This window comes from Mus musculus, chromosome 7, assembly GCF_000001635.26.
Source record: "Mus musculus strain C57BL/6J chromosome 7, GRCm38.p6 C57BL/6J".
NCBI lineage: Eukaryota > Metazoa > Chordata > Mammalia > Rodentia > Muridae > Mus > Mus musculus.
This window is the reverse complement of record NC_000073.6, coordinates 3,508,970-3,516,147: the sequence shown is the minus strand read 5'-3', so window position 1 is coordinate 3,516,147 and position 7,178 is coordinate 3,508,970. Positions and strand designations below refer to the sequence as shown.

General features: G+C 40.4%; 1 pseudogene; it reads left to right on the top strand.

Moving 5' to 3' along the window:
• Positions 1–469: 469 nt before the first annotated feature.
• On the top strand, positions 470–5,032 carry Gm51440 (annotated as a pseudogene).
• The last annotated feature ends 2,146 nt before the right edge of the window (positions 5,033–7,178 follow it).

The window sequence follows — 7,178 nt, the reverse complement described above, 5'->3', positions numbered from 1 at the left end:
GGAATAAAGGGAATAAATGGAGGCCTGATTTTTTTAATTTCGGGTTTAACCCATTAACTCATCCTTAGTTGGAAAATAAATGTCCTAAAGTTATGTAACTTAAACCCATTACTATAAGGGTTACTTTGTTCCAAAAAACTTTAAGGGAACCCCCTGCTTATAAAAGGCATTTCTGCCATCTGAAAAAACCCAGTCTTACAGCCAAATCCATGGAAATTCCCCAGTGTCCTGCATAGCTTCTGTCTATCCCTGGAGTGCAGGTTGGAATGCACACCCTGCTCTAACAGAAGTGGTGAGAATAAGTAAATTTTAGGGATAGAATGAATGTGACATTGAAAAGATTTGTGGAATTTTGAAGACATGAGTAGCACTTAAGTATTAGAAGTGGAAGCAGAGAGGTGGCAGAGGAGAGTCTCAGGCAACAAAGGAGGTGCTAAGCTAGCTGTGGGAGCATACAAACCCTGAACCTATGAACTGGGGGTCTGAGCTCAGCCAGAACCTCTGGGGTGCTCCTCAGAACCAAGGATGGTAACGAGATGCCTCTCAGCAGGCACCTGTACCTCATTCATGACTGTTTTGTAGATCTAAATGTTGACCAAACAGACACGGAGAACAACGGTAAGTGACTCAACACACCCACTCTGAGCTTTCATCCGGAATATTCTGTTTCCCTCCTGGGCTTCCTGGGAGCAGGTGGGTGTGTCAGATCCAGACTGATTTTTGCTTCCCTCCAGATTTGCTTCTCAAACCCAGGTGCTTGGCCCAACTCAGTAGCATCAGAGAATAGCAACCTGACCCTGCAGTGCAAGAGTCCCATCCCGGGCATACTGCTTGTTCTCAGAAAGGGAGATGTTATTTTGGATTCCAGGCGTCCACATCATCTGACACAGAGGACAGCTGAGTTTCGTCTGACTAACCTACGGCTGGAGGATGCTGGATATTATACCTGTGAATACTATCCAAAGGAATCCTCTTATAGAATCTCACTTTCCAGTGACAGTCTCTTACTATTGGTCACAGGTGAGGAGAGACTGCCTCAGAACGACAGACAGTGATTTTCAGAAAAGGGTGAGTGTGGAACCAAGGGAATGGAGGTAGGGAAAAGGAGTGTCATTTAGGGTTGGTGAGAGGGCTTGGCTGGTAGAAAGAAGCTTTGGCTGCCATATCTGACAACCCAAGTTGTGACCCACATGGTAGAAAGAGAGATACCCACAAATTGTCCTGAGACTTTTGCATTCATGCTCTGGTATGTCACCTTCCCACTAAGTAAAATAAAATTGTAATTTTAAAAAAGGTGTCATCTGAAGAATTGGGGAGTTGGGGAGGACATGAGTTTATAAGGACAAAATCAAATGCCCCACTTTTCCTGATAGCTGTAGGAGTAAAAAAAATAATAAATCTCTATTCTGCCCTGGTTGCACACAAGAATGATTCTATCAACAATAAAGTCAAGAGAAGGAGAGAGCTTACAGGGTCATACTCTTTATGACTAAACTATTGGCTATGGGTAGACTCTGGAAGGGAGAGAGAGAGAGAGAGAGAGAGAGAGAGAGAGAGAGAGAGAGAGAGAGAGAGAGAACCCTCTGCTGAGCCCACCAGTTTCCAGCATATAGCTCCAAACCAATAGTCACACAAATGGCTCTGATTAGTCTCGGTGGGTCCTCAAACAAAATGATGGAAATGAATACAAGAGAGATTTATGGGGATGGGGAGGGTGTTGGGGGTGGTGAAAATGGTCAGTATGTAAAGTGTACATGTGCAAAATGTCTAAAAACAAACTTAATTAATGTCTGTTGAGAGTCAGGATAGACAGTAGGAAAGATTACGCAATTAGCAGGACCCTTGCAGGTCAAGAAGAATGAATGGAATATAGGACTCCAGGCTTCACCCCTTGCCCTTGGACTTTGTTTCTCTTACAGGATACTTGTATAAGCCTTCCCTCTGAGTCCATCACTCGGGCCTGATAAACACAGGAGAAAAGGTGAACCTACAGTGTCAGAGGCCATACAATTTGACAGACTATAAAATGTTTGCTCTGCTAAAGGAGGGAACTTCATCACCCATACAATTTCAGAACTCAGAAAGTGATACGGTAGATTTCACCCTTCAGAATGTGACGGTTAATGATAAGGGAAGGTACAGTTGTGTGTACCTTCAGATAGAACCCCCTTTCAGAGCCTCTCATCCCAGCAACCATCTTGCAATCTCAGTGACAAGTAAGGATTTTATCATGGCAAGAGGATTTGTTTCCTAACAATTTGTTATTATATTATTATTACAATATAATTATATAATATGCATTATATAATTATATAGCAGTTACATGTTATACAATATATATTATATGTTACATATTATATATTGTCAATATACATTGTATGTTATATATTATATATTACATATTATAAATTACATAGATTATAATATAAATAACATATAATTAATTATACATGATATAAATTATATGTAGTACAAATATATAAAATATATGCATATATTATACATAATTATATTATAATACAAATATAAATATGTATATATAATATGTATAATCATATTATATATAAAATATATAATTATATGTATATGTAATATATTATATGATTATATATGATATATAATTATATAATAAATAATATATGGTATAATTTATATGTTATATATAATATAATTTATTATTTTTATTATTATAGTTTATTCCATAATTTTATTGCATTATCACTTGTTTTCTCTCTCTCTCTCTCTCTCTCTTGAGATAGGGTTTCTCTGTGTAGCCCTGGCTGTCCTGGAACTCACTTTGTAGACCAGGCTGGCCTTGAACTCAGACATCCACCTGCCTCTGCTTCCCAAGTGGTGAGATTAAAGGCGTGTGCCACCACCACTGCCTGGCTTTTTTCTCTCTTTTACAAAAGATCTATTTTGTTTTTGAAAATTATGGGTATGTCTGTGTGTAGATATGCATGAATGAGGGCAGGACAAGGCATTGGCTTCCTTGGAGCTGGAGTTGCAGGCTGTTTTGAGTTACCTGATATAGGTGCTGGGAACTGAAATCAGATCTTTGCCAAGGCCTATATATTTAAATGTTTTCCCTCAGGCCTATGTATTCAATTGTTTTCCTCTAATATTTCCAGTTTTAGTTCTTACATTCAGGTCTTTGATTTATTTGGAGTTGATTTTGTGCAGGGTGAGATATAGGGACCTGGTCTCATTCTGCACACGGGAGTCCAGGTTTCCCAGCATTGAAGACGGTATCTTTTCTTCAATGTGAATTTTTGGCATCTTTGTCAAAAAGTGGGGAGAGGGGGCTGCAGCTGTATGAGTTTATATCTGGTTATCTGTTGTGTTCCACTGTTCTTTGTGTCTCTTTTGTTCTATTACCATATTGCAATGGCTCTTCTTGAGTGAAGCAGAGATTCACAATGTTCCAGGGGCTCAGATGCCAGGTGAAGTTCAGCTATGCTCAGTGTGGCTGATCTGCCATGGACTTTGGTGTTCTGTGAATATGTTTTGGTTTGCGTTTTGCTCATAAAACTAATTCTTAAAGCATCAAGGGAGATGAGAGGAAAGGAAATCAGGGAACGTATAGCTATGAGGTAAAATAAACAAAGGAGAATAATAAAATAAAGTAATAACATAAATAAAGGAGATGAGCTAAGGCAGTCTGGTTGTTCGAATGAGAATGGCCCCCACAGACTAATGCATTGAAATGCATGGTCTCCAGTTCATAGAAGGGCTTGGGAAGGATCAGGAGGTGTGGCTTTGTTGGAGAAGGTATGTCATGGAAGATGGACTTTGAGGTTTCAAAATCCCAAGCTATTCCCAGTCAGCTCTCTCTGCCTCATGCCTTTGGGGCAGGATGTGAGCTCTCAGCTACTGCTCAGACACCGTGTTGTCATGCTCCCCACTCTGAAGGTTATGAACTCTAACCTCCCATGCTGTGAGCCCCAAATTAAATACTTTCTTTTATGAGTTGCCTTGGTCATGGTGTCTTATACAATATTAGAAATCCTAGCCAAGATGAGCAGTATTAGTTAGCCTTGACTGTCAATTTGACTCAGCTTACAGTCATCAGAAATAAGAGGCCTCAATTGAGGAATTTTCTAGGTCAGATTGGTTTGTGGCCATGTCTGTGAGGGGTTGTCCTAATTATTAATCAATGTAGAAAGGCTCATCTCACTTTGGATGACACTACTACTCATGCAGGTGGTCTGGAACTGCATAAAAAAACCCAGCTAAGCAGAAGGCAGAGTGAGCAAGAAAGCAAGCCATAATTTAGAGTTTCTTTTTTTCTTTTAAAGACTTATTTTATGTGTATGAGTATTTTATTTGTATATGTATGTATATGTGTGTACCACATTCATGCTAGGTACCCAGGGAGGCGAGAAGAGGATGCTGAAGCTCCTACAACTGCATTTATGGATGGTTGTGAGTTACATGTGGGTGCTGGGAATTGAACCCAGGTCCTCTAGAACAGCAGCCAATGCTCTGAACCACTAGGCTATCTCTCCAGCCCTTCTCCATGGTTTCTACCTTTAGTTCGTGCCCTGACTCCCTTGATGGTGGATTGTAACTTATGTGATGAGATAAACCCTTTCCTCCTCCAGGCTGCTTTTGGTCAGAATGTTTTTATCATGGCAACAAAAAACAAAGCAGAATAGACAGAATGTATATACAGAACATAGGTTAAAAAAAAACACACCCCACTCATTTCAACTCTCATCAAACCCTACATTTTAAGTTCAAGGATTAAAACTGCAAAGAATGGACAGCTGCCCACTGGCCAATGTCCAAGTGGATGGAAGAAAGTCAGATCTGGTTGGTCCTTTTGGTGAGGAAAGATGCTCCTTACAAAGAGCGTGGGTTATCTTCTCTCAGAATGTTATACCAAGAGCAGTCTCATCCGGCTGGGAATATCTGCTGTTTGTGTTGTTTATTGCAGTTTTCCTGGCTGAAGCCTGGTGCAGTTAGAGGGGGTCACTTAACAGACCCAGGTACAACAACAGACTTTCCCTATGCCACTGACTGTTGGGTTGTTAGGGGGAGTTTCTGACCACCAGATTAACGGAGCTATAATTGAGAAATAAAAAAATTAACAGGTATGGTGTTGCACATCCTTAATCCAAGCGCTCAGGAGGCAGAGGCAGCTGAGTTTCTGTGAGTTCCAGGTTAGCCTGGTCTACAGACTGAGTTCCAGACCATTTAAAGGTATATTGTAGGACCTTGTCAAAACAAAACAAAACAAAACAAAACAAAACAGAAACAGTAAAAAAGAAATAACACATTCTGCTATGATATAATTAAGTTTTGTTAAATATATATTATCAACACAGAAAAAAGAATTAAGTAATTAATTGTGTATTAAGTAGCTACACTAATAATTAAATGATCACCACAAAGCAGCTAATGAACCTTCTTAAGAAGATTTAGCTTTATAGAAAACTTCCATTACTCATTTCTGTCACTGCACTGTACTTTTGATCATTACAGGGATGATTATCTAAACATTTGGCTTTACCGTGGAGACGTCTCATGGTTTTCCACATGGGCACACATATCATTTTATGTAGAGTAGATTATTTTACCATGATGCGTTATCCTATTTGTTTTAGGCGTAGATATATTTAACATATCTAGATTACTAAGCAGTACAATGTCCTTTCCCATCAAATGTCAACAGAGGCCTCAAATTGTGAAATAAGAAATTACCCAGGGGGCTGGAGAGATGGTCCAGGAGTTAAGAGCACTGATTGCTCTTCCAGAGGTCCTAGGTTCAATTCCCAGCATCCTCATGACAGCTCACAACTGTCTGTAACTCCAAGCAAGACCTGACACCCTCACAAGCAGGCAAAACACCAATGCACAGAAAATAAAAATAAATTAATTTAAAAAAGAAAACACAAAAAGTTGCTCACAAGCACCTGGAACTCTAGCCCCAGGGGACCTAATGTTCTCTTTTGGCTTCTGCAGCACCCCACTCCAACACGCACATATCTACGATTCCCCACTTACAGGGTTTCTCTGTGTAGCCCTGGCTGTCCTGGAACTCATTTTGTAGACCAGACTGGCCTGGAACTCTCGGAGTCTTACCTTCCTCTGCCCCTTGAGTGCTGGGATTGAAGGCATGTACCACCACCGAGCAGCTAAAAAGCCTGTTTTTAAAGTACTTTCTACCTACTGTAGCTTTCAAATATCTCAAATTGGAGAGGATGGGAAATGGAGTAGGGACCCCCCCCCCCAGAGGAGAACCTATGTTTGTGGAGACCCTATATAAAATTAATATTTTTTGAGTAGTTGGAATGGCTTAGTGGGTAAAAGCACTTGTTGCTGGATCTGATCATCTGAGTTTGATCCCCAAGGATCCATGCGTAGAAAGAGAGAACCAATTCCCACAAATTATTCCCTGGTCTCCACACCAATAATGTAGCACCCATGTATGGCCACACATATACATGCACATGTTCACTTAAAACAAAAGAGTTAATCATTCTCAACCAAATTCAGGTCTAATCTTCTTTACCCCCAGGCCCCACAGCACCCCAGGGCCACCATGAACCATTGGTCAAAATGGACAAGCTGCTCTTCAGTTTTCTGTGAAGCCTGTACTGCTCTTTGGAAGCTCCTGGGATGGGGTGACAGCTCCATCTCTTTGTTCCTTATATGGTACAGAGGACAGAACTCAGCACAGATGCTCGCCAGATACGTCACCGTTTTACAATTACTGCACTGAAAACTACAACCCTATTTTCCCCTACAGATCAGGCGTACTGCCTAGAGCATAAACCAAAGCCTAGGTGCTATGCATCTGTTCCTGAGTTCATAATTATGTTAGTATGACCCATAAGGCTTTATTTTATAATTTCTTTAGAATGTATTTTGTGTGCTACCCCGGGTATCCTTGGCACTATGTATGTATATACAAATTAGGTACCTTTTTTTAAAAAAAGATTTGTTTGTTTATTTATTATATGTAAGTACACTGTAGCTGTCTTCAGACACTCCAGAAGAGGGAGTCAGATCTCGTTATGGATGGTTGTGAGCCACCATGTGGTTGCTGGGATTTGAACTCCGGACCTTCAGAAGAGCAGTCGGGTGCTCTTACCCACTGAGCCATCTCACCAGCCTCAAATTAGGTACCTTTATGCAGTATATGCTACATGTATCTGATATACAATTAATTG